The 27,772-nt window shown below is 30.9% G+C and overlaps 1 protein-coding gene across 4 annotated transcripts in view; it reads right to left on the bottom strand.

The window, feature by feature from the left end:
* LOC145293866 (arf-GAP domain and FG repeat-containing protein 1-like) overlaps positions 1-27,772 on the bottom strand; it is a 191,818-nt gene that overhangs the window by 128,077 nt on the left and 35,969 nt on the right. For 2 of the 4 annotated variants that reach the window (XM_080140608.1, XM_080140607.1), the window contains exon 1: positions 4,771-7,625. The exons of the other annotated variants lie outside the window; for them this stretch is intronic. The gene's annotated coding sequence lies outside the window, so the exon portion shown is untranslated. Of the gene's footprint in view, positions 1-4,770; positions 7,626-27,772 lie in introns of those variants that run through there. 4 annotated transcript variants of the gene reach the window in all.

The following is a 27,772-nucleotide window of genomic DNA, read 5'->3' as shown; positions in this document are numbered from 1 at the left end:
AAGAAAAAGTAAATTTGTTTTATAAAAATCTTTCATTCTCAATGCTCATGTTAAAAAATGAGTTTAAATAAGTAAAAAGATTTGTTACAGTAGAACCCCGGGATACGGTGGCCCTAGGATACTTTTTTTCTTTAGGTTACAATGTCGAATACAATGTTTTTCTGGCCCCTGGTTAAGGTATTTGCCCCGTCTTATGGTGTATTTATGTTATTTGATCATATGCATACGTATTATATACTGTACTGTATTTTATTACTAATTTTTAATGCCATATCCCGAGGTTCTACTGTATCAATAAATCACAAATTTGTTAAAAATCTAAAATATAATAGACATTATAATAAATTTATTTTTCTGAACACTAAGCAAAATATACAAATATCACAATAACAAATTAAATTTCTCTTCTGTTTTTAACTTTGATTTAATGCTAAAAATTAAAACCCAAGAAAATGCAGGCATTTTTTTTTTCCTAGAGACAAGAAAATTAAGTGCTCCAAAAACAAATATATAACAAAGAAATGTTATCAAAGGCAAAATAAGTTACTCTTATATCTAGCTGGCTAACTTTAATGTGTTAACTTATTTTAAAAGCATTCATTCAGTTTAAAAAAATAAGTAGTGTCGAATTTTACATAAAAAAATTACTGGATACGAAAGGGTCACATCTTTGGAATCTCGATAATCGCTCAAAAATAGAAAATTAAACAAAACACGGGGAGAAACCAATACATTAAATGTTACTGTCACATTTATTTGGTGGGTTTCTTCCATTATTTTCTTTAATTTTTTTTTTTTTTTTAACAATTATTAACAATCCTAAGATGTCTGTCACATATTGGCTATATTTTTTCTTGTTCTAACTTAAGACTTGGCACTACTTCTGTTTCAAAGTAAATAAACGCTTTAAAATAATTTAAAACATCTAGTTAGGTAGAATATGAACTTATCTTGCCTTTAATAACATTTGTTATACACTTGTTTTTGACCACTTTTCAGTTTGTTGTTTACAATAAAAAAAAAATGTCTGAAAATGCATTAAAAAAACAGTTTGTACATCAGAGCATATTGAAAAGTCAAGCACAACCAATACAATACAATGGAGTAAGCTATTTGTACACAGGCCAATTTCTTCAAAGAATATTGGCCCAATGCAATTTAAGGCAAACACCATCATGCCAAGCAATATCTAGATTTTGTGCTATAAACGTTTGACACAACTCTTTCAATATAATAGTACAATTTTCAGATCAATTTTTGATTCAGAGTTGATTTTCTATTCTTTTTCTTTGTTATACCATGCTTATCAAACTGTTAGTTTTGGGAATCCAATAGCTCTTTTTCTTTCTATACTACAGATTTTGAGTTTTATACTGGATTCAGAAACTTTGCTATGTATATGAACCTATCTCAATATATATTTATATTGTCATGTAAACTGATACATGTATAAGAAAAGATTTAAGTTAAAGAACCAAAACAATTGTGATATTTCCAGATTACATAATACAACGGCTATTTATCATTAAATCAGATAATAAAATGATATACGTTAAGTCTTGATTTTCGAGCATGATTAAAATATTAAATATATCATACATTTCGTAATCTACTGAGTTGTAATATACATATAAATAAGTTTGGTATTTCCACATAAGCTTCTAGAAATATTTGATGACAACAAGTGATAGGTGACAGAGATATAAAACGATGTAGTTTTTATTTATTTATTTTTTAAATATTTTTATTATTATAATTCAATATTTCAAATGCCCTGCGTTCTTCGTCAGGAATGACTGGAGTAATGGAAAAAAGCAGAAATGAGGCTACCTATGGGCAGGGTATTAATATACTAAAAATTTGATGGTCAGGGGTTTCTTGGGGGAAGGGGGGGCTGTAAGCTAAGTATTGTTTAAATGTGTTTAAAGGCTGTTATTATAAAAAAAAAAAAAAAAGTGGTTATTTGATAGATTACATGTAATAGTTGGGTTTAAGACTAAGTGATCATTAGGACAAGGAAATATTCTTATTTTGACTTTCTAGTATATATATATCCAATACAGACAGTTCATCAACCAGAATCCACATCACTCTATATCTATATATCTATAAAAGTGAAATTGTTTGTGTGTCTGTCTGTCTGTGTACATTTCTCTACCAAATTACTCTGTCAATTTTCAGTTTACAGACTCGAGATTTGACATAAGGGGTATTGAGATTTGGGAAAATATTTTTAATCGGTTTTCGGACAGAAATATGGCTGACAAGGGGTTAAAGTTCAACGATTTGACCTTTGAGAACTCTACCAAACTCCTCCACCAACTTTGGGTCTAAACACTTGAAATTTTAGATGTAGGTTCCTTGGACATGAATCAAACTTTAACTTGATTTGAGCCCAAAACAATAAATGTTATGGGGTCAAAATTGGGATCAAAAATGTAATTGTAGAATAAAAGCTAATTCAATATCAATTAAATATTTAACAGCTAATATTACATTCAAAACAAGTGTAAATAATATTAACCATGAAGATATATATATATATATATATATATATATATATAGGATGGACAAAAAAAGAGAAATAAAATCTTGTACTGATAAATTTTTGCACTAGTATATATGAGGCCCTCAGAATTATGATACTATACATAGCTCATTTTCCCTATAAATGGTACTGTATCATTCTAGGGGCCTCATGTTACAAAAAAAAAAAAAAAAAAATGTAAAAGTTTGTCACGTTTATAAATATTTATAGTTTCACTTATCTATTGGTGCCATTTAACATTTCTAGTTATTGATACTGTGAACCTGCAGTAAAGTGTTAAAAATATGTATTTTATTATTAATCTAATATATAAAATAAAATATGTTTCTTTATAATTTCTTTGTTCCTAGTAACTTTTTTTCCTATAAAATTATCTTTTTCTTCTAGTTCTCAGTTTTTCTTGTGGACTATTGCAGCATGTTGTCAAAAATAAAATGTAATTAATGTCCTCCAGAAAATACTTAAGATTGGAATTATCTTCAAATCGTTGACATTTGACAGGATGTAACGGTATTTGTCCATACAAAGTTTCTTCCCTTGATTGAAAATAAATAAATAAATAAAAATAATGATTCTTATCCAGAATTACATTTAATTATAAAAACAAAAATACAGAAAAATCTTTATCATGTATATATCCATCACAGAACAAAAATGTCATCAGTATTTTGTAGCCATTACAAGACTGATTTAAAACTCTTTATTAAATATGGCGGATCAAGACACACTTATTGCTTCATCATAAAATAAAATTTTATTTTCTTAATAAGAAAAAAAAAAAAAAAAAAAACTACTTGATCAATTTACATGATTTTTGAAATGTGACATTTTTGTTCCATGACAGGTACATAGAAAAAAATTTTTTTTTTTTTTTTTTTTTTTGGACTTAGAGCCAAAAATATTTTGTAAAAAAAAATAAGTAAATAAAACCAGTATTGAAGAAAAAAAAAAAACTAAGTAAATTCATTACCGGGCAAAACCAGGTAGCTATGTCTAGTTAAATAATTATCTAAAAATTTTCAGTCTACGAACCACTTTTAGCTTATTGGATCTTCAGACTTCAAATCTGGTCGGAATTATCCCCTCCCTATGCAGATTGCCCTAAAGGAGGGGGTACTTATCTTTATTTCATTAATAAGCTTTAAATTCTTTTTATTTCAGATTTGAAGGAGATTAAACCATAGTTTTATTTAAAAAAGAGAAAAAAAAAATCAAACAAATTTAAATGATTTTAAGGCTGCCCTTTATTAGAGCATAACTCTGCAGAATAAAAATGGATATTTTTGGAAATTTTAGTAATCAAACCTTTTACCTTTCAACTCTGCAAACCTAATTTTTACAGTTTTTGCCAGCAGTAGGTTTTTGGTTACATCTTGAAGTTTAGCTTCTTGCACTTTTTGAAGATGGAATGAACAAGTTTATTTTTAACTTTTATTTTGATACTAGATGTACCTGGCGTTGTCCGGTAGTAAATGTAACGTTAAATTCCTTAAAAAAAAAAGATGAAAAGAAACTGCGACATGTGCATGCGAGTATTATGTTTTTTTGTCTTTTTTAAAACAGTTCACTTCTTGTAAGTAAAAAAAAATACTCAAGCTGAGATCAAAACCTAGACAGGGAGTCAAGTATGATAACCATTAGGCCAGTTTGCCACACTCTTTAAAAAGTGTTCTCAAACCTACTTATTCTTAACATAAGGAAGCTATCGTGTGAAATTGTGAAACAGCTGACAAACAGATACAAGTTTGATGCCCCCCACCCGCTACCCCCAAGAACTAATTTTTCAATTTTGACCCAAGCAAGATTTTTCTGGATGAAAACCGATTAAAATATTTTCCACATATCTGAGTACTCTATATACCAAATTTCAAGTCTGTAGATAAAAAATTCGTTGAGTATATATGCTGAAAATTGTCCTAACACATTCTCACTTTTATAGATATATAGATTTAAACCATAAGAAATCTACAGAAGATTTTTGCTCATTAAAGTCTTCCTGGGCTTAACTGTACAAAATTTGAATTTTTCTGAGTTCATAACTTCAATTATGTAAGTTATATTTTCACACACTTGATTACCCTACCAATTTGTTTTGGATTGCTTTGATATATTTCAGGGTTTGGTCTCTTGAACTTATTAAAAGTTAAGCGTTTCTTGTACTTATGATTTTAATAAATTTATTTCTTGTGTAAAATTTAAATGAAAAAAAGTATCTCTCTTACCTTTTACTGGTCCTAAAGTCAGGTTCTAGCGTTTAGATTAGAAATTAAATGTCACAACTGGGAGCATACCTCAATGTATTCAAACAATCCTCAGGATAGTGCAATATGTAATTGGAATGGTTTTTAGGTTTATATAGGTTTGATTTTTTTTTTTTGTCAGGATATCATTATAAATAAACCAATGTATCATTTGTATGTCCAAAAATCTAAAAATGGATTCTGCATTTGTAAAATCAGGGAGAAATAAGTAATCTTTGTGATATTTCACTTGGTTCAAAAATAGCCATAAGCAATCCACTTATAAAATATCAATACTGAGAAGTCATCTAGTCTAACCTCACCAAAACATACGATTTCCTAAATTTAAGTTTTATGTTGTTTAGACACATTAGATAATGAATTAAAAGGTTATGACATTTTTGTTTAGAAATTTTTAAGAATTCTGCATCCTAATTCTGCTGGTTTTGAAACCATGTCTGATGTAATTCAATGTTAGGTCAGGATTTGTTATAGCTATCAAGTTACTAACTATTACCCATCCTTTATGAATATAAATTGAATTATAATTACATTTCTTTTGTGATATTAATCGTTCATTTTTTTCTGCCCCCCCCCCCTCAATTGTCTTGCCTCCTCCCATTATTTACCTTATCGATTATCCTTTATTTCTGTAATTCACATTTTGTGACACAATCCAGTCTGCAGTGACACGATAAAATTCAGTTTTAGTAGTAAACTAGGAAAAAAAAAAGTGATCTATTGAATCACCAATTGAATATAAATACACACAAACAGATAAAGTGCCTTTACATATAAGTAGAGATTCTATGGGAGAACAAAAAAATGTAAATATAGTCACATTAACAATTTAAAGAAAAAAAAAATGGTAGAAGGGAATGTAAAAATTCATTTCAGTTTTCCCATATTTTTGATTTTCATAAATATTCGATTAATAGTAAACGAAAATAATTCCAAGTGTATTTATTAAAGTTACATATAGGTGAGAAACACAGACACACACACCATCTTCTCTGATCGTTTTATTAATAATACAAAGATAAATCATTGACCATGTCTTGAAGTAGTTTTACAGATGACCATTCCACATAAAATGGTTGTCATAATCAAAAACTACAACAATTTTCATCGTTTCTTATTTCAACAAGTCTTACAACTTACCAGAATATTTTCATCTTTTGAGCAACATTTTTGTGTACTCACTGACCTAGTACATGCACTTTCTTACACAACACACAACATAATGAACGTTGGCTTTCACCATAACTAACTTCCCCTTATCTAAAGACACACACACACACACACACACAAGAGAGGTAAAGAAAGAACGGTGAATGACAGTACATGTTATCTAAGCTAATAATTAGTTGCAGATTAGATTTAATCTCAATTTTAGATAAGTTTCAACTTAAATATGATAACATGTTATCACTGTAATGTGAAAAAGGTAAACACAAAAACGCATATCTCAATTATAAACATTCCTCAAAGTAGCTTAATGTAGAAGTTAAGATTTAGGAATCCGGTTGGAAATGGACATATAAATCTTAGGTGCATGTATAGATTGGTGACCTTTTAAAACCAATGCATTTCAAGTGAAAACATTACATACTTACACGTGGAAAATGGGAAAGAAAACCTGTGGCCTTTTTAGAAAATTCTCAACGTTCCGTCCCCATTTTCGGGGGAGTTCCTCAGGAGAATGATAAGGATAATTGAGGAAAATAAAATATACCAAAGATGAGAGGAGAATCCTATGAGAAGCGAGATATTTATATATTTTATGTACATAAAGGAAAAGTGATTAAGAACGCAAGTGAGGAAGGGTAAGTAAAAAATTAAAAATTATTAATATAGGTGAGGAAATGTGTTTAAGACGAAACTGATCAGGTTTTGAATATGTATAAAACAAAGATAAAAAGATGAGAATCCTATGAAAGGTGAGATGTTTATATATTTTATGTACATATGGGGAAGTGATTAAAAATGTAAATGGGGAAGGCATGTGTAAAACGTAAGTAAAAAATTATTAACATAAGTTGAGAAAAGTGTTTAAGACGAAACTAATCAGGTTTCAAATTTATGTATGAAATAGACAAAGTGATTAAAAACATAGGTAAATGGAACTAATCAGGTTTCAAATTGTGCTCCTTGATTATACTGACATGACATAAATAGTATAACAAAAAAAAGGAACATGATCCAGTAAAAAAAATAATTACAAGTAAAGAATTTATTGAATTATCTCAAGTTTTATTGTATGTTTTAACGTGTGACCAATTCAGTATGACAAACTAACTTAAATGGACTTATATTAAGGCTCCGCCATTTTTAAACCGAACGTAATTGTGGATGATTTTGTTAAAAATACATTTAGCACATCTACGGGATCATTTTTTGTAAGTTTTTTTTAAATTATATTAATTTTGACATGAAAGTATGTAATAATGTTTTCACCTGAAATGCATTGGTTTACAAGTTCACCAATCTCCACAAACACCAAACCTTAGATACATTGTCCTCATTTTGTTACCATCATTTCAGAAGATTCTGGCTGCAGTACTCTTCAGATGCCGTTTATCAGTAATGTTTGGTTTGGTTTATGACATATCAATCTTTTTCAGGTTATTTAATGTTGAATACAGTAATTTTAGAAAAAGATTTTATCCTTCAAATTTTTGATATCTCCAAATATTTATTCATGGGGTTCAGTTTGGTTATTTTGAAGAGGAAAATTGAGGTTTTTGTTTTTGACTTTGCAAAATAGGATTTGAGTTTTGCAAAAGGAAAAGAAAAAAAAAGAAAGGAAAAGAAAAAAAAAGAAAAAAAAAGAAAAAAAAAAAAAAAAAAAGTAAATAAAACATTAATGCTTGGTGCATTTTAGTCCAAGAAGCCAATATCTTCAGACAGCTTGATCTGGTAGCACCATTAGTAATATTTGAGGAGTTTCAAACTTGTTATTTAATCCACTGAAGTAGATTGCGTACATTTCATGTTCCATATCTTTTAGACATTCTGTTAGTTATGTTTCTCAACTTTTGAGATGAGAATTGATTGTCAACCTGTGGCTTAGTAGATAGAGTACTTGGTAAAATTCAGTTGTAAAGTTACTTTCTGGAAGTTTCAATCCCCAGTGATGGTGACACTTAAAAATACAATTGCTAATTACTTAGGACTTCTAACCCAGTCATGGCTGACAGAATGAGATCCTATTATCCCATGAATTAACTAAAGCATTAGATTCAGAATTCTGTGCAGATTTCTAAGTTCAGCAGAAAGATTCCTGGAAGTCTACAGAACGATTCCTAGAGTTTGAAAAGATAGAACTGAAGAAGGTTGGAGTTGGCATTGTCCGAAACATTGTGAAAATAATACTCAAGACGATAACAGTTATCCGAAGAATCTAAATACTATGTATCTTGTTAGTTAATTTTTTTTTTTTTTTTTTAAGTCCCTTTCCTTGTGATTGAACTTACATTAATGTAACGTTGCTGTTACATACAAACAAGAGGAAAGAAATAAATAAAAATCCAGGTCGGCATTTTTTTTCTTTTTTAACAAAAGTTTTTATTACCATTACTTTCCGATTTCGACACCACTTAAAAATCTCCCGCCATTGCCCATCTCGCCTAGTGTACACTTTTCTTCCCCTGGCCACAGCCAGTCTATTCTCATCCTCAACTTTACAAATCCATTTTCTTTGACATCCATTTTGTTTCTTCTGACCATGTGATGCATTTTTTTTCTCCTTTTTCTTCTCGCGCACACTTCCTAGTTTGCATATGCACGTTTTTCAACTACTGCTGCTGCCTATCTCTTTGCAAGCCAGCCATTCTTTGCTGCTGCTGATATTTTCCCATGCGCTCATATGCACTATGTTACATTAAGCTGCTACTGCTGCTTGTTTACCTAACTTACAAACAAGTACGACTGAATGTACAAAGGGCGGAGTTATTTTCATTCTAGTTTTGTAAGGAGGGTTTTTTCCTCCCATTTATCTTTACATATATGAAAAATAAAATAAAGTTTAACTTATAGAGAAAAAAAAAATTATTTCTTTATAGGTGAAAAAAAAAAAAAAAAAATCTAAACAATTAGGAAATTAAAATATTTTATCAATTTTGTAAACTTAAAAACAATTTCGTTACAGTGTTTTCATAAAAAATATATGGATAGAAAGACACTAACAATCCGTTACAAGAAATTAATTTTCTTAATGAAGATAAAAGCTATTACTAAATATCAAGACTATCATTCTTTTTAAAAGGTTTTCCGTTCCACTTTCTTAACCACATCTTTATTAATTTTATTATCTTGTTGATTAATTTCCTTATCAAAATGGTCCAATTTACAACACTAAGAATCAAACCAACTATTTTAATGGGTTATCTAATATCATTAATCGGTCATTGCTGATATTTCACTTAAAAGGAAGGAGATTATGTTTATCGTAGTTTATAGAAGGCATTGCATCAGATACACCATCAAAGCAGACGTTGAACTTATCTCCGGTCCACAGATTTATGTCCCTGGACTGATTGCCCATAACTATCTTGGCCATTACGGGCTGTCATACGTGGTCTGTGTTTATCTGGAACACTATTCTGTGGGAAGAGCCAGCTCAACCCATCCTGGGTGAATGCTGGCAAAGTCAAGATTATGTTTTATGAAAACAATTGATTTTAAAGTTGCTGTTTTTTTGTTTTTTTATTTTATTTGAACATTTGACAAAATATAGACAAGTTTAAAAAACATTTAAAAAAGACAACTAAAAAAAAAAAAAAAAAATTAATTCATATTTTGTGTGGAGGACAAATTGTGTCCAAATTTGCTAAATATATTATTACATATATAATTTAAGGAATTTAGCATTGGTCGATCATGATGTTAGTGAAAGAATATATTGTGATGTCATAAGACCGGCTTTCTTTTCTTTATTTAATTTACACCATTTCATTCCTCTCAGCAATTCTGTTATGCTACATTACATTATTTGCTCTTCTTCCATCTAAAACATTAAGTGGCTGTGGAAAAAGCATTTTAGCCGTGTATGTATATATCAGTAAATGGTATATGTTGAATCAGTACGTGCTCAATATCCTAGATAGAGCACGTGTGTGTTGCTAAGTGGCATATGCTTGATTGAAAAGAGGAATACAAGAAACTCAGCTCTGTCTTAAAATCCATTAAAACAAACAGTTTTCATTATATCATTAAAAGGGAGGGGGGGATAAACTCAGCGTTGCTCAAGACTATATTAAAATAAATATAAGTTTCACCATATTTTAAGGGGAGGGGGTTCAGAAACTGTAGAACAATAACTTTAAAACTGAAAGCTATGGTGAATTTTTTACATCATTATTTTAAATACATTAAAGAGATAGAGATAGATAGAGAGAGAGAATGCAATAGACTGAGCATAGATAAAGAGAAGGGTAGGCAAGATGAACTGACAGATAGGAGTTTTAATATAAAAGATGTTACACATTTATAACCTCTTCCATTTTGTTTTTATTGTCCTTGGCAACGCTAGGTAGCCCTGCTAGTTTTTAAATAACTCATAAGTTCATGATTTAAGTATGTAAGAAACTTAAATGTACACAAACAAACAGTGTAAATATCAAGGTCAATGAGGACAATAGTCTATAAAAAAAACAAAAAACAAAAAAAAAACAGATTGTTTGGATAAGAAATAAATCGATTTCATACTCTAATGTAAAATATTCATATTCAATATTATTTGGATTATTTGGACCAATGTTTTCATCTTGGATGTAACCCTCAACATTTTTTAAGTGCATCATGTTAAAACTCTGGAATCTATACATGCCATTGCCAGGTAAAAGTTAAGTAATTTTTATTTTATTCTTAGTATTACTTGTAGTAAGGATTGAACTTTCAACCCCCGGAAAAATGTCACTTGAAACCGAGATAAATAAATAAATGAATAAATAATTTCAATATTCTTTTCTCATAATTCTCATAAAAAAAAAAAAATAAAAAAAATGAAAGTCTTGATCACATTTAACTGTTACTTCTTAAATAGAATAAAAAGCATCAATTTATAAAGTGAAAAATCTTTTAAAAATGTTCCTTAAAAAATTCCTGTAAATTCTTCACACTTAACTTATCGTGATTTCTATTTTAGCTGTCTGTTATAATTTATTTTACTGCACACTGATCAGACAAGGATTAACTAGGAGGAAAGTGAGGAAGCTCACATGCTCCAACGTATGAATCTCATTGGCAAGTCAAGTATAGAGGCTAACACAATATGCAAATCTATAAATATAAAAGCGAAAGTGTGTGTGTGTGTGTGCATTTTCATGTATGTCCAAGAAAGGCTTCTTTCCGAGAACCAATCGGTTGCCTCACAACTTCTTAAAACTTTTTATATCGCGCCTAAATGATAATATCTACAAGTTAACAACCGAGGTCGCCTGTTTATTTAATTTGCCCGACTTTGAAAAGATAAATATTCAACAATTTTTGATCGCCGCATGTGCATTAAGCTTTTTCGTATTATAATAAAAGCGAAACGGAGCTTGGTGCAATCGCCGGGAACGTCCAAAAGCAATCAACTTTGATCAATGTGGAGATTCTCCTTATATCAGACAATTGCTATTCAATTTGGGCAATCCCCTTGTTATGGGGAGCTGGTCCCCCCCTAACATCTCAGGGAAACAAAAAAATAAAAAATAAATAAAAAAAGCGTTCCCACAGTAAATAAAATACTACCCCACAGTCAAAGTTGACCTCATTAAGTCATTAAAACGGGCACCTGCCAATTCTAAATACTTTAACAAATTCAAACGTGTTTCCGTTAGTATTTCGTAGTGATCCATTGGTTAACGTTGCACGTTTTTTTTCACACTTTAATTTCCAACTTTGCCTCAAGGGTTCGGGTTTGATTCTTCACACTTACCTACCAAAACTTTTTATTTATCCACCCCTGACACAAACACCCGGGTGACCATACACACCTCCAAACACCTGGGAAACGCCAGGTAACCCCCCCCCCCGCTAGTTAATAAATAAAGATGAAACATGATGAAAAAATAATATTTAAAGTTTTTTTAAATAATTACAAGGAAGATTCGGTTCTCCATATTAATGTCTTATAAAATGAACACTTAATGATGTTTATCAAAAATAGCATGTTGACTGCTATACAATTTGCAGAAAAGGAATTTAGAGTATCAAATCAGATTCTGATCTTCTAAATAAAAAAGTACATATCTTCTATAAATACAAAAGCGAAAATGTATGTATGTATGTTCGCTTTTTGTGTATGTCCGAGAAAGGTTTTTTCCGAGAAGCGATCAGTCGACTCACTTAAAACTTTTTACATCACGTCTAAATGATAATATCTACGAGTTAACAACCGAGGTCACCTGTCTATTTAATTTGCTCGCCTTTGAAAAGATAAATATTCAACATTTTTCGATCGCCGCATGTGGATTAGGCGTTTTCATATAATAAAAGCGAAACTAATTCTAACAGTATTTTTATGGTCGCGATCGCCAGAAATGTCCGAACGCAATCAGCTTTGATCAATGTGGAGTTTTTCCTTATATCAGACAATTGCTATTCACTTTGGACAATCCCCTTTTTATGGGGAGCTGGTTTTCCCCCCCCAACATCTTGAAAAAAAAAAAAAAAAAAAAAAAAAAAAAAAAAGACCCTTCCCGCAGTAAATAAAATACTGCCCCGCAGTCAAAGGTTGACTTCATTAAGTAATTACATTAAATTCAAACATGTTTCCATTAGTATTTCGTGGTGGCTCAGTGGTTAACATCGCACGTTTTTTTTTTTTTCACATTTTAATTTCCAACTTCGACTCAAGGGTTCGGGTTCGATCCTTCATACTTACCTACCAAAACTTTTTTTTTAATTTAACCCCCCCCCCCCGACAACAAATACCCGGGTGTTTTGATTTACCCAAAACCACACACACCTGCAAACACCCGGGCAACATCAGAAGTAACATTTAAGATGAGAACATGTAGATAATGAAAATAGTAATCACATTTATGAAAACCAAAAAATTCAAGTGTTTTAATAAACAAATAATAATAAAAAAAATAGTCTTCATAAATTGTGACAATGGAGGGGAGGGGACGGTTTTAAAAAAAACAAAAAAAAAATTTTTTTTCTTTTTAAATGGGACACTTGGGTGGCATCAGCAAGAAGCGAAACCGAAAGCAAAATTTTATATAAAAAAAACAAAAACGATGCGTGCCAGGTGCAAACTTGCATAATTTAAGTTAGCAAGCGAACGCCTTATCGATGGGCCTACAAAGACACAGATGTACCTATTTACTATGCCTCCCCACGGGACAGAGTTAGACACCAGGGTCGTTTTTTTAACGTGGAGAAAAGGTACAAAAATAAAAAATTGTCTCAGTCGTGAAGGACTGATCCTCACCCGAAAAAGAACAAGAAATGGAAGTGCAGCATCTGAAGAACGTTGCAACGTTAGCTACTTAAAATCAACATACATAATGAAATTCATATATGCACAATTTGCAAATGGCGTCGGAAGCAAAGTTTTTATCTGACGCTCCCCCTCAAAGAAAACAATATTTCTACACAAAATAATTGGTAGGCTCGAACCTGAAGCCTCAACGCGAAGGTGGAAAAGTATGAGAAAATAAACTGACATCTTATCCACTCAGCCACGACGGGAGAGGAAGTGATAACCGTCTTATTTTAATGATTAAAAAGTTAAATGACAGGTAACTAAATTTAATGAGGTCAAACATCATGCCAACTTAACTTTGGCTGCAAGTCAGTGTCTGCGTTTCCCAAGATGTTGGGGAAAACCTTCCCATAAATAGGGGAGTGTCCAAATGAATAGCAGTTGTCTGATATAAGGGGTCGCCCCCCCCCCCGCATTGATCAAACCTCATTGCTTTTCTGGACATTTCTGTCACGAATGGCAGGAAGTTGCATTATGCTATCGATTCAGTAAATAGTGTGTAAAAATCGCCCAAATTAAAGATACATGCAAGCTCGTTTCATAAATCGTAGATATTATAATTTAGGTACCATATAAAAAGGTTCTAAGAGACAGTAACCGCCCCAAAATGGAAATATGTCACAAAGTTTAACAAGGTTTTTTAATATAGATCCACATGATATTGTGATAAGTGTTTCAGTGTGAACAGGTATGGTATAATAAATTATGGGGTTTATCTATTTTATTTTTACTTTCATCATATATTACTTTGGTTTTGAGACCCCCCAAATTCGAAGCTATCTCTTTACAACCCTTCCTTTTCATAACCTACCATACTTTCATATATCAGAGTCTATTTTCTGTAGGCTGTTTCTGAACCCAGTCAACGACAGGTACTTTGCTAGTATATATATATATATATATATATATATATAATAGAACTGAAAATTAAAAAATAGAAATGTTAAGGAGTTCAGAGCTTGAAGCAGGAGTGCACTGATTCCATAAAAAACACTGAGTTTGCCTCAAAAGAGTTAAAAACTATAAATTTACCAAAATTCATGTCACTTTACTTATACCCTCCACGATAAATAAGTACATCTTTAGCTCTAAACAAAAAGTTGAATATTATATAAAACAAGTGAAGCACACGTGGTCCCCCGTGAGTGCACAGTGAACAAGGCCTAAAAAAAATGACTAAGTTCAGCATTTGCACCCCCCCCCCCCCATTTAGCCCTAAAAGTCCCCAGGGGACGTCAAATCCTGGTGAAAATGAATAAACGGTGCAGTTTCAGGCCTTAACATATGTAAATTTCAGTTCTGCACCATGCAAAAAAAGAAATGACTAGCCCATCATTTGTCCCCCCCACTCCTCCCATTTAGCCCCAATAGTCCAAGGCCTTAACATATTTAAATTTGAGTTCAGCACCATGCAAAACTGCTAAATAGACATACAGAAAATTTGGATAAATATGGTAAAATAGTCCTAAAAAGGGAGTTTTTATTAACCCTAAAAGAGCCCCTGTGACACACCCAAGAGTTACTGCAAAGTATAGACAAACAAAATTAGATAGAAATTAGTTAGTTACAACTTTTCAGAAAGTTTTATAAAAATCCAAGGCATCAATTTTTTTTTAATAAAGTACAAAAGTGCCAATTTTAGCCATTTTAAACCGAAATGCATCCCTAGGGGGGCAACTGGTGTTTACCAGAAAATCTGTTCTGTTACTTTTTTTACTTCTATCATGTTTAATGCCTGTGCAAAATTTTTAAAAATTCCAATTATTGAGAAAAGTGTGAACGGATAAGAGTGAATTTCCAGGTCCACTCTCCTTTTGTTGAGGGACCAAAAAAAGTTAATATGGCGTTATAAGCGGGGTGCAAAGGGATGCACGCTTCCTCATTAAATCCCGGACAACATCAGGTCTTCTTGCTAGTGTTTTATAAGATTAGTTTGTTAGTTAGTAGACTATAGTCTACAACAAACATTCCAGCTTTATCTTGTTTGTAAAAACGAAAATTTGTTTATATTCCATTTTATTTGCATCGTTTTTTTTTGTAAAATATATTTTTGTATTTCTAAATAAAGAAATTTAAATGTAACATGGCCCTTCAAACATAAGTTAAAACAAAATGTTGACTAGTGTATAATCACAAATTAACTTTCAGTTTCAAGGAAAAAAAATTAGATCATTTTCTCATGGCTGAAAGGATAAAAGTTATTTTTTTGTTCTCAATGGAAACACCTACACAAAAAGGTTTGTAGTTGCGGCCATGAAGTTTGTTGTAGAAGAAAAGACAGAGGTTATCATAAAACGTACATACACACCATCCCAAGTAACTTAGAATAAAAAGTTATTTCAAAAGATTATTTTTAGTCTGAAGATCTATTCTTTTAAGATTTCTTTTCTGTTGATTCTTTTTTTTTTTTTTAAAGCACTAGAAAATAATATTTGTTTCTAAAAGATTCTACACGTCATACTGATGATGCGTAGAATCTGGTTATTCTTTTTCTAGTCATGAATATAGGTTATATCCCACTAATTGTACTGACATAGCATTGCTCGGGATCCATTATGTTCAAATTTCGAGCATTTTTTACTGATAGAAATCCATCCAATAACTGGAATTTATTGGGTTGATTTCTGTTAGTATTTTGTTTCATTTTTTTTAGTAATTATCAAGACTCCAAAAAGGTGACAACCTCATGTTAGCCATCTTGTTTTAACTTAGCAACTCTATACTACTTGTGTTTAGAAGTAAATAAATGCTTTAAAACAAGTTAAAACACGCACAAAAACATTTTATCCCGGTAGGTAGAAGAGTAACTTATCTTACCTTTGGTAACATGTGTTAGATAGTTATTTCATTACCATTTTTTTTCGATTTATGGTCTATTGTAATAAATGCCCCAAATTTCTAACCACACATTCTTTGTTATGTTGACTAAGCAGAAAGTAAACCTGGTTTCGTTAATTGAAATAAAAATTAAGCTAGATGCAAATAATAAAAAAAAGAAACAAGTGATAATTTGTATTAAAAATATAAGTTATTTCCCACAGCTTGATTTTTCTTTTAAGGTGACTATGCAAGAGTTTCTACATATTAGAAAACTGCCAGATCAGATTAAGTTTGTTAAAAAAGTACATTGCAGTGAAGTATGTTAGTTTATAGCAAATAACAGTGCATTGATAACTGAAAGTTGACTAGTAAAAATCAAAGTTTGATTTGTCAGCTTCAATGCTATTTAGATTCAACTTTTAAAATTCAAGCAACATTAATGTATATAGATAGAGATATTATAAACACCGAAATGCTCTTTGGATAGACACTATTTTTGAGGTATACAGATAAAAATTTGGAAGGTGAAGGTTTGGTAGTGTGAAGCCTATTCAGAACTGAACCTACTACTGATAAGACAATCATCAAAGTAACCCTCATGTCATTGAACGGTGATAAAACACAAAGACATTCATGAAAGACTTAGTAGATAAGTCAGGCACAGTTTATTTGTATTATATATGGTTGCAGAAAGGATTGTGAATTTTATTAACGATTTCATGGGTGGCAATTTGGAATGGGTGGGTGTGGTACCCTGTATTTAAAAATTTTTTTTAGTCATTTAAATACATAATCTTAAAGATACTGTCATATTATCGATGTTTGCCCCTCACCCCAAGTGTTAGGATAAAGGGGGAAAAATATGACAAAAGTGGAAATAGGTTTATCAGCAGAACAATGGAGAGAAAGTCGTTCAAGGTACACAACAAAAGCTGAATAGGATTGTTAATCATGGTGTAGCAGATATTTCAGACAAAGGGATCAGAGTGTTTGGGGTTGGTTTGTGATCAGTTTTGTGACAGTTTGAGGACAGTCTTGGGTTTATGACAATTGGGACAGTATTAAGTTGAAGTTAGTTTCGAGTTGGACACAGTCGAATACAGGTCGTGGTCCGGACCAGATTGAGGGAGCTTTAGGGGATCAATATGAGCTGACATTAACTGACAAACAGCCTTGACAAAACGTAGATGTGAAGCATAACGTGTAGAAGGTCGAAGATATCACACATACATACCAAGAATGCAACTGATATTTGCAGAATGTGTTGGAGTTTGTACTTAAAAAAAAAAAAAAATTTTTATACTTGTGAATTTGTGTGCTCATCTCTTGACAGTCGTCAATATGAGAAACAATGACAACCAGTAAAGATGAAGGAGAAGAAGACCACAGAAGCAATGTTGGGGTCAGAGTTTCTTGAAGAGCAGGGAACCACGTGGTATCACACAAACAATATATTATCAAATTTATGGAAAAGATGACATTTTTTAAGGTGAAATGATTTATCTGGAATGATTGACAGGATCAGCAAGAATCCTATATGTAAAAAGATAGTTTAATGGCAGGAAATTTAGTTCAGTAAATAAAATCTTTAAATTATTCAAATTAACAATGACCATCAACCATAAAACGCTTTGGATAATTACAGATTTCAAAGTAGTTCTATTAAAAGTCATATTTTAAAAACCAAAATACTTTAAATCCTCAAAATGCCACCATTTTGTTCAGAAACGAATATCCTTTCATGTGCTTTAATAAATAACATACATGATATATTTGAAGAGTTTTTAGGAAAGTAATTATAAAAATATTAATGCTATGAAATGACCATTTGGCATCAGATTTTATTTTGATCCCTGCAGTGCTTAAAAGTTCAGTACCAATCCCTTATAAGGAATTTCGTCATGACATTTGAAAAATAATCAGAAAAACATCAATCTCACTTATTGTCGTAGTACGAAATAAACTAGTACATTCGTTTTTTGTCGTTTTAAAAATAAAACTTCAACATGACAGGTTTCAAAAGTCTTTTCTAAATATTTTGTGTATCAAGTACTAAGTAAATTAATGATTTTATTATTTTTATGCATTAAAATGATAATTCTATGTTGGTTTCTTTATTGGTACAATCGTTTTTTACATAGCCTCTCTCCTATAATTTCAAACACTTTTCAGCGAAAGTAAACAATTTCACTAGCAATGCTGATAATTAAAAACTAACAGCCAGAATTGTTTTTTGAATTACATTTTGAAAAAAAAAAAAAAAAAAACTGTTTTAAATTAACATGGTTAGTGATTCTTTAAAAAAGAAAAACTTCCCTCAAGAAATCTTCGTTTTCAAATATATTTAACTTCTGAACTTTAATTGTAGTAATAAATAACTTTATAGTTGCCAATTAAAAAAAAAAAAAAAAAAGAAAAAAGATTCTATACATTTTTTTAGACGATTATTTGTTAATACCCTAAAAAAGAAAGAAAAAACATTTTTAGAATTTAGAGTAGAGGGGAGGGATCTTCTTTTGCATATAAATTTGTGTATAATGATTTCTCATTTTCCGGCCATTGTCTTTTAGAGCAGTTAGTACTTCAAATTCTTTTGATATTTTTTAAATTTGAAAAGTTAGTGTGTGTGTGTGTGTGTGTATATATATATATAATTGGACTGTTGTTTTTTGTCGATTCGTACGTTGAGTTATTTGGAAAATTATGTGTGAATTTGTCAACATGATCATAATCATGTACTGCATATGTCTGAGTCTAAAACAAACTTTATTAAAAAAAAAATAAAAAAATAAAAAAATCCAAGCGTCTGTAAATCATATCAATTGGACTGTTGTTTTTCGTTGATTCGTACATCGAGTTATTTGGAAAATTATGTGTGCATTTGTCAACATGATCATAATCATTATCATGTACTGCATATGTGCGAGTCTAAAACAAACTTTTTATTTATAAAAAAAAAAAAAAAAGGAAGGAAAAGGGACAAAAACGGTCCAGCCGTTGATCAGTTACTATGTATGACTTTTGGATTGTTCCTTCATGTGTACTTTACATGTATATATGTGTGTACGTATGTATAGGCACATGTATGTGCGTATTTGTGTGCCTCTACGTGATTATGGCTGCATATGTGTGCACATGCATGTGTATGTTGGCGTACATCTGTATGTACGCATATGTTTATTGTCATGTGTATGTGGGGTGGAAGGGCTCCTGTAAGCCGTGGTGAAGGCAACCCCTCTAGGAGAAGCAAATCTTAGAGTTAAAAGAAAAAAAGAAAAGAAAACATGAAGCGGGAAACCACTATCCGCATTAAGTTGGTCTGCAGTTTGACTTGTTGCTGGCTATCTTGCTCTTGCTTGTTGTCAACATTTTGAACCAAAAGAGAGAGATTTAGCTGTCGTACAAAGCTAAAACTCTAACATCATCTGTGTATAGATACTCCCTCAGCCATGGAAAAGTTGTGACGTGTGTAGGCCTGCAATGCTGGAAGCATGTAATAATTGATCTGCCATCATTATATGTATATATGTATGTATAGGTGTACGTATGTTCATGTACAGGTGTGTATATATGTATATATATTGTATGTATGTGTATATATATATGTGTGTGTATGTGTATATTTGCAGGTGTGTGTGTATGTATGCATGTATGTATATGTATGCATGTTTGTGTATGAGTGAATATTCATTTATGTGTATGTATATGTAGGTAAGTGTATGTATATATGTGCATATGTGTGTGTGTATTTATGTGTATGTATATGTATGTATGTGTATTATGCATATATGTATATATATATATATATATATATATGTATGCCATTGACCGTCTTGTGTATGTTTATGTATGTATATTATGTATGTATATTATGTATGTATGTATACATATATGTGTGTTGTATGTAATTGTATATATGTATCTATGTGTGCATGTATATATATATATATATATGTATGTATGTATACTAATGACCGTCTTCAGTGCCATGTATGAGCATGTGAATTTTGCCGGCAGGACTAAAGTCATTTTCGGCTCATAGACTTTCAGTGCCTGAGGGAGTGGCACTCGTCTGACAAGACGTTGCAATCATCAATCATCTTATAAAATTATGCAACCACTAAATCTAGGTTTGAGTGACAAGCTACCATTAAGCTAAAATCAGAGTGACAAGTCCCACCCTGAAAAAAAATCTCCTTTAACTCTACCACTAACTTAAAGTCTGAATGGCACGCATTTCAAAATAAAAACCCCTCTGTAACTCTACCACTAACCCTAAGTCTGAGTGGCAAGCTCCCCCACTGTACAAACCATTTTAAAACCACACAATCATCTAAAAGAAAAAAAAAAAAAGACCTGCCCCACATAAACACCCCTAAAAATCTACATGATTTGTCTCATGTAAAAATAAATTAACTGCTCTAAAACACTACAATGGATTGGAAACGCTGAATTATTTTACATCAAATTTATGTGAAACTAATCCCCCATTCTAAAATATTTTTTTTTGTTTTTCTGTTAAGTTTTCAGGGTGTTCACACATACTTTCCCGTAGCCCTACCACTAACCCGAAGTCCAAGTGGCAAGCCTCCTCCTCCTCCTCCTATAAAGACCTTAAAAACACACATAATTGCCGGGGGAGGGGAGGGCGGGTCTCACAGAATTTATTTCTGATAGAAAAAGAAATATGGTTAACTACCCTAAAACGCTAAAATGATTGTTTTACATTAAATTTTAATCTTTGTTGTTTTTTTGTTTTTTTAATAATTTCTGCCAAGTTTTCCACTATGTTCATATGTAATTGCTATTAAAAAAAAGGGGGGGCATATTTTGGGGAGGCAAATGGGGCCGATTTAGCAGGTGTTAATCTACAATAATACCAAATAAATATTTAATATATTCATGTTGAATAGTCCTAATATTAGATTTCAGTTTCTTTACATAAAATACATTGCAATTAAATTTCGAGTTCTTTTTTTTTTTCTTAATGGATACATGGAATTTTTATGGTATTGCAACGTATTTATGTGAATTGACTGCAGATTACTTGGAAACCATTAATTTCTGAAGATTTATTCAGATTCTTTGTACAAAAGTACACTTCTATGGCAAATTTCATTGCTTTATCTTGTTTTAACAAAAGATATTTTTATTGAAAAAGTGGTGTAAAAAAACTGCAACAAAACGAATATAGTCTTAAAAAATGGAAAAATATCCAAACATGTGAAGCACAAAAATAATCATGACTGCCTTATTTTTGGTCAGATTTTAAAAAAAATGTAAAAAGGTTCTTTCTTAGATCAAACTCTTTCTATATATGCCATTAAGATATTTTAAGCAATTCCAATTTTTTCATGTGTATTGCTAATTAAATCAAGTACTAAAAACCATTTCCACCAGTTTTGATTTTGTTAATTGCTTTGTTGTGCAATCTCTACATAAACAAAAAAACAACTAATCACAAATCTTTGATGACATTCTAACAGAGCAATGAAGAGTGGATCCTTTACAATGGAATGAAAACAGTGATTGGCTGGTTTCTTTCAGTCTTACAAGACAATGGATAAACCTGGAAAGAATTTCTGCACAATTAGTTTATAGTGAAGCAAGGGTTGCACAATCCTCAACTGCATTTCTCCAAACTCAATATTGCTCAAGTCTAGTAGCAAATAAGGAGAGAATGACTCTTGTTATTTTGTAATTTTCCTTCTACTAAAATAGTGGCTCTACCAAGGCTTAAGAGTCTAGTTTATCTTATTATTTTAGACATAATTCATAGAAAAGAAGAAATTTATATTTTTCCCCAAGTATATTACAGCCACATCCAAATTTATGTCACCTGGTATTCCAAAAATAGTCACCCAATATAATGCTAATCAGATTAAATGTGATCTGACAGAAGAGGTAAGAGTTAAATAAACAAAATGAAGTGCAACCAACGTCAGACATTAGAAAAATGCCATATTCCAAAATGGCTAGAAGACACAAATTTTTCTTTATAAAAAAAAAACAAAAAATAAACTAGCAGGACCCATGTCCTAATCTTATCTGAAAATTGAAGGAACCAAGAATCATAAGACTTAGAACTAAATTGATCAGATGCAAATTAGTTGACATTAGGTCGAATATAACAAACAGTTTATCAGAAAGATGTTGGTTTCTGTTGTGTGAATCTGAAAAAAGCTTTTTAACATCAATGTTAGTGCAAGCAATCTCAAAATACGTCTTTCTATATTGAAGGGTTTTGTCAATTTATAAAGTTAAAAATCTTTTGTACATCTTTTACAATTTCGTAGCTTTCACACCACTTCTATGTCTCCTTATAAAGATTTCTAAAAATTTAAGGGGTCTTAAAAAACTCAGTAAATCTTGCTTAATGAGTACGGATCAAATTCAATGCAAATCAGAGATATAAATTTTTTAAATTGGAGGTTGTACCAATATTATATTACCTAAGAATCATTTAAAGCAATTGAAATATGTGGAATATGTATTAACTAATGTCTCATACGTGTTGTTAACATTACAGAATCAAAATAATTTGAATTTACACAAAGGAAATGCTTCATTTACATAACATTAAACATAACCCAGATTAATCATGCCGAGTAAAGGTGTTCCAAAATTCATAATGATCAGTTAAATAGTTTAGAACATATACACATCCCTAAATTATATAAATAAAGACACAGTAAACTTAACAAGGCTTAACAAGCATGTGCTACACATCTGGGCTGGTTTAAGATATTTAGTGGCCTGATACATTATTCTTCCTTAGAATCAACTGTTTATTCCTCAACTAGACTTCTAAAATGTCTAGAACAAGGTTGTTTCAGCCCCTCCTACCCCCACTCCTCAAATACTGGATTTAAATAAGTACGACATTACATGCGTGCGACTGGGAGCCACTTGTGAATTTAATATATCCTAGAAACTTCCTTCTTAAGAGGAAGTCAGCAACACCCGCCCAGGGTAAATGCCACACCAGATATAGGTACAAGACAAGTAACCTATGAAAAGTATTCACAGCTGATTAAAAGCAAAGGCATAATATTCCACTTCAATTAAGCAGAGAAAGTTTTTTTTTTTTGTTTTGTTTTGTTTTTGTTGACAATGCAAAACTTGTACGTAACAGCTTGTTTGAGAATTTATTCATTTGCAACATTTACAATTGTCCAATTTATGATCGATTTCAGCAGTTGTGAATTCTATTCAGAAAAAAAAAAAAAAATTTCTATGGAAAAATCCACTAAAAATACCTTTATATTATTGTTGTGATCCTGTAAGGATCCAGAAGACAGACAACTTATTAATTAGTGGAAATATATAAGTAGAAGAATTTATTCTTATCCATAGGGTGGACATACCACAATTATTTGCAGGTTTTAGACAATTTTTTTTTTTTTTTAATTATTTTTGTTGCTACTATTTGCAAAACATTTCTCACTCATTCTCTGGCTTCTCCAGGTTGATAAACTTCTGGGAATTTCCAAGGGTCACAAAGTTTTTGAGCAGTTTATATAGTAAACCGTGTACAAAAGGCTGGTACACCTGGACTAAACAGTAGGGAGATGCTTCTATTGGCCTGCAAAAAATAATCCAATAGGTGTGTGTAATCATATCACCTCTGCCAGTTAAACTTCCTCATGTGACACTGATTTTGTTGAATAGCTTGGGTGTGAGAGTGAAAGTTTAGCATTATAACCAAGCTCTAAAGTTAACCTGCTGCTGGATTAACTATATAATGGCCAACGTAGAGTATTTTTCATGAATAAGACTCAAACTTCAAATCCCTTCCTACATTTCAAACAGAAATCCCATCTGCTCTAGAATCTAACAATTTCAATCTGATAATAGGGCAACATTTTCCTTCACTCAAGTTTTCGACACGTGGTCGTATCTTTGTGATATAGGATGAATATAAAACTGAACCTAATAAAAACTAACATTAACCTTTGTATCAAAGAATCAATCCTGATTGCCAAATTGTATCCCAAGATTAATCGCCGACATGAATTAGGCTTTTCATTCTTAACTTAACGCACACTATCCCACCATTATATAATAACAATTAAAAAAATAAAATAAATCCAAAATTAAATTAAATCAAAATAAATTTAAAAAAAAATAAGCAATCATTATTTAAGATTACTACACATTAATAATAATAACAATGTATAACAATTAAATAGCAAACCTAAGATATATGAATTAGATGGTGCGAGCATGTGGGCTACATGGCTACATGTATATGCGCTCATGCAAGTTTATATGGCCTAATATAGCCTAATTGATTTCTCCAAGTAAGCCTAATAATATTTTATCACAAATAAGACATAATACACCAAAAACAGAAATCTAAGTTAACTAAAATAAATAAATAAGTAAATATTAAAAAAAAAAAAAAAAATTAGAAAAACTCAAAATAACTTCTAACTACTTCGTCATAACACATTGCGTATATAAATAATTATAGTCAATAGAATATTACTATATAATTAAATTAAAGATACAAGAATCCATAAATGAGTATATATACACTACATAACGAATTAAATAAAATACCCCCAGAATAGGAATAATATTACTAAAATAAAAATAAACAAATAAATACATAAAAAGTAATGCAATGATATACACTTAACCAAGAGGAAATATCTGTAACGATTATCCCCTTAGATCAGCCCATCAAGTAGTCTTCCTTTACCAACCTATTTATTCAAAGTCTATGCCCCCACCCCCTCTCAACCAGAACGCAGAAACACAAACAATAAATTAATTAAATCTCCTTAATATAAAATATAAAATATTATAAAAAATAAATAAATTAGAAATAAAAATAAAGAAAAAAAGAACCTAATCATTAAAAAGCTATCAACAAGTTCCGGACAATTGTTTACCGCAAGACTGTTACTGTTTACAACAGCACGTTTGAACAAAAGATAAACTATTATAAAAAATAAATAAAATAAAATAAAAAAATAAATTAGAAATAAAAATAAAGAAATGAATAAAAAAATTTAAAATAAACCCTAACCATATTAAATTAAAATACTATCAACAAGTTCTGGGCGATTGTTTGCCGCAATACTGTTACTGTTTACAACAGCACATTTGAACCAAAGTCAAATAAATATCTGATGAAGAGATCTTTCTTGAAATATTATATAACACGGATAAACCACCAGACCGACTTTCCCAGGTAACCACTGTGCAAATATAAATATAATGCGTATAAGAAATATATGAATATGTACACATGTATTTGTAAGTTGTATTAATAAAACTTTCTCACCTGCTTCAGCTTGTGTCTTTTCGTTACCTCTGCATTGTACCGCCTTCTACAATTCTATTTAATAACATTTATTCATTTATAACTGAAGGAAGAATTAATTAGTTTAGATATATACACTGTGTATCAAATTATTAACGCGGTTACATTTTTTTTTTAATATTTAAGGAATGAGGGAATAAAAATTCATATAACATTGAGAAAGTGCTTACAATACTATTCAGCTACTCCAGTCAGAAAATAAAAGTATTTAAAGCAGTATTAGCAAAACTATGGCAGAAGATACAAATATCTGGTGATTTCAGTGTGTCAAGTTATTAACGAGGTTGAGAAAAAAAATACAATATACCCATAACTTGTTTATTGAAATAATTTTCAAACATTAAATGAACTAGCAAAAATGCTTGGAACACCATAACTACATAGCAATTTCTACGTTGACATAATTAGTACGGGATATGCGATACTTTTTTATAAATGACTTGTAAAAGATGTTGGGCCACAGAATTAATCAAATTTGTGATTTCAACAGTTATTCCTCGCAATACCTCGGAGACCATCCCACAACTCATCTTTGCTCTAAAATTGGCATCCACTTGCATAGAGGTGTCACTTCATGATACTCCAAAGGTTCTCAATTGAGTTAAAATCTGGTGAATTCACAGGCCACTCCATCTTCCGTAGCCCAGAGAACCCCAGTTGTTGTAAATACTCTTTGTTTTTGTTTGCTGCATGCAAGGGAGCATTATCCTGCATAAAAATAATGGTTCTTCTGTACGTCAACCTTTGCTTCTTCAGCCATTGTTCATAATTTGACACACCTCAAATACCATGGATTCAGCAATTATGATGGCAAGTTGTTTACATTGCACGAAACCGTATGAAAATTTCACAGTAAGCGCAGCTCAGCATTGCCAACGTTTCAGAAGCTTTTAATACGCAACTACAGGTAAGTTTCTGAAACTAGTAAAAAAAAAAAAAAAAAAAAAAAAAAAAACGTTATCTCATTAATAATTTGACACACAGTGTAAATTGAAGAGCACTGTGCAACATATCCAATCCAAAATGTCTACTATCTGGAAAATGCAAAGAAAACAATTTACTCTCACAATATCTTTGAGGCCTGGGAGATAACAAAGGGCAAAAAGTTATTTCCTTTTAAATATAAATTATTATTTCTAGATGAAATCTATTACATCTAAATGAATTTTTTGTGAAAGATAATGTAAAATCTTATATTAAGCATACCATCTTGATAAGTGGTCATTTTTCTTTAAGATAAAACTATCTCTGACTACAGCAAGTGCAAGTAGGTTTGAAATCCAAGGAGTATTTGTATTGGTAACTAGTAGCTCTTAATTGCTTGCCCCCACTGTGTCTGGATATTCTGTGGCATGAACGAGTATATAACCTGCCTCTAAGGTACTACAGTGGTCTAAAAATACAGAGGTGAACTGGTTTTTCAGTAATTTGTATAATTATGAGACTGCAAATAATTCAGTCTACTCACAATTTCAAAGTGAGCCTGGTATTTGTTCTTATTCTGTGTTCATGTTATTTGAAATATCAAGTAACAGTTTAAAAAAATTTTTTTAGGTTCCTTTACTAAGGATTGAACTTACACTTCCAAGTAGAATTCACTCGAATATATCTTAATCAACATATATATTTACTTGGTCAACTAAAAGGTGTTAAAATCTTTTACCTTTAGTTCTTGTTTTTATAAATATGAAACAATTCTATTTAGAGATACATGGCCAACTAAATATAAATATTGCTTAGAGGTTGCAAGTTCAGCCCCTATTGATGGAACTTAAGAAATGCAAACAAATTATATTTAACAAAGAATATTATTCTATACTAGATTATCAGTGACCAACATTTGCTATATCTATTATTAAATATATAGTATAACTTTTGACATTAGCAGTTGAATACCATGTTTTTTACAAGAAAATATTTACTTATAAATGAAACCCATCATAAAGAACGAATTGTAGCTTTTGACAAGTTTTGAAAAAAAAAAAAAAAAAAAAAAAAAAAAAAAACTTGTGACCTCATCAACTTAAATACATTTTTTTTTCATAATAATCATTCATTCCTCAGTCCATCGCAATTATTTGTCTCCTCCTACTTTTCATCATTTGTCATTTATTTACCCGATTCACCTTTTGTGATGTCATCCATTTTCAAGTGAAGGTCTATATTTCTTTGTGTACTGTAAATAATGACTAACCCTTCCCCTCATAGGTAAAACTAGTCAAGTTAGTTATGACAACAAGTGGTAAGCCTTTCCTCCACTTCATCCCTTTTAGAACGGTGCCACTTTTTGATGCAACTAAATATTACAAATCAAGTCTTATGAGGCTTAAGGAGAATAGAAAGTGGGC

This window comes from Euprymna scolopes, chromosome 15 (assembly GCF_053919585.1).
Source record: "Euprymna scolopes isolate OS-2025 chromosome 15, ASM5391958v1, whole genome shotgun sequence".
In the NCBI taxonomy this organism is placed as follows: domain Eukaryota; kingdom Metazoa; phylum Mollusca; class Cephalopoda; order Sepiida; family Sepiolidae; genus Euprymna; species Euprymna scolopes.
Note: the sequence above shows the minus strand (reverse complement) of the source record. Positions and strands in the feature narration are given on the sequence as shown.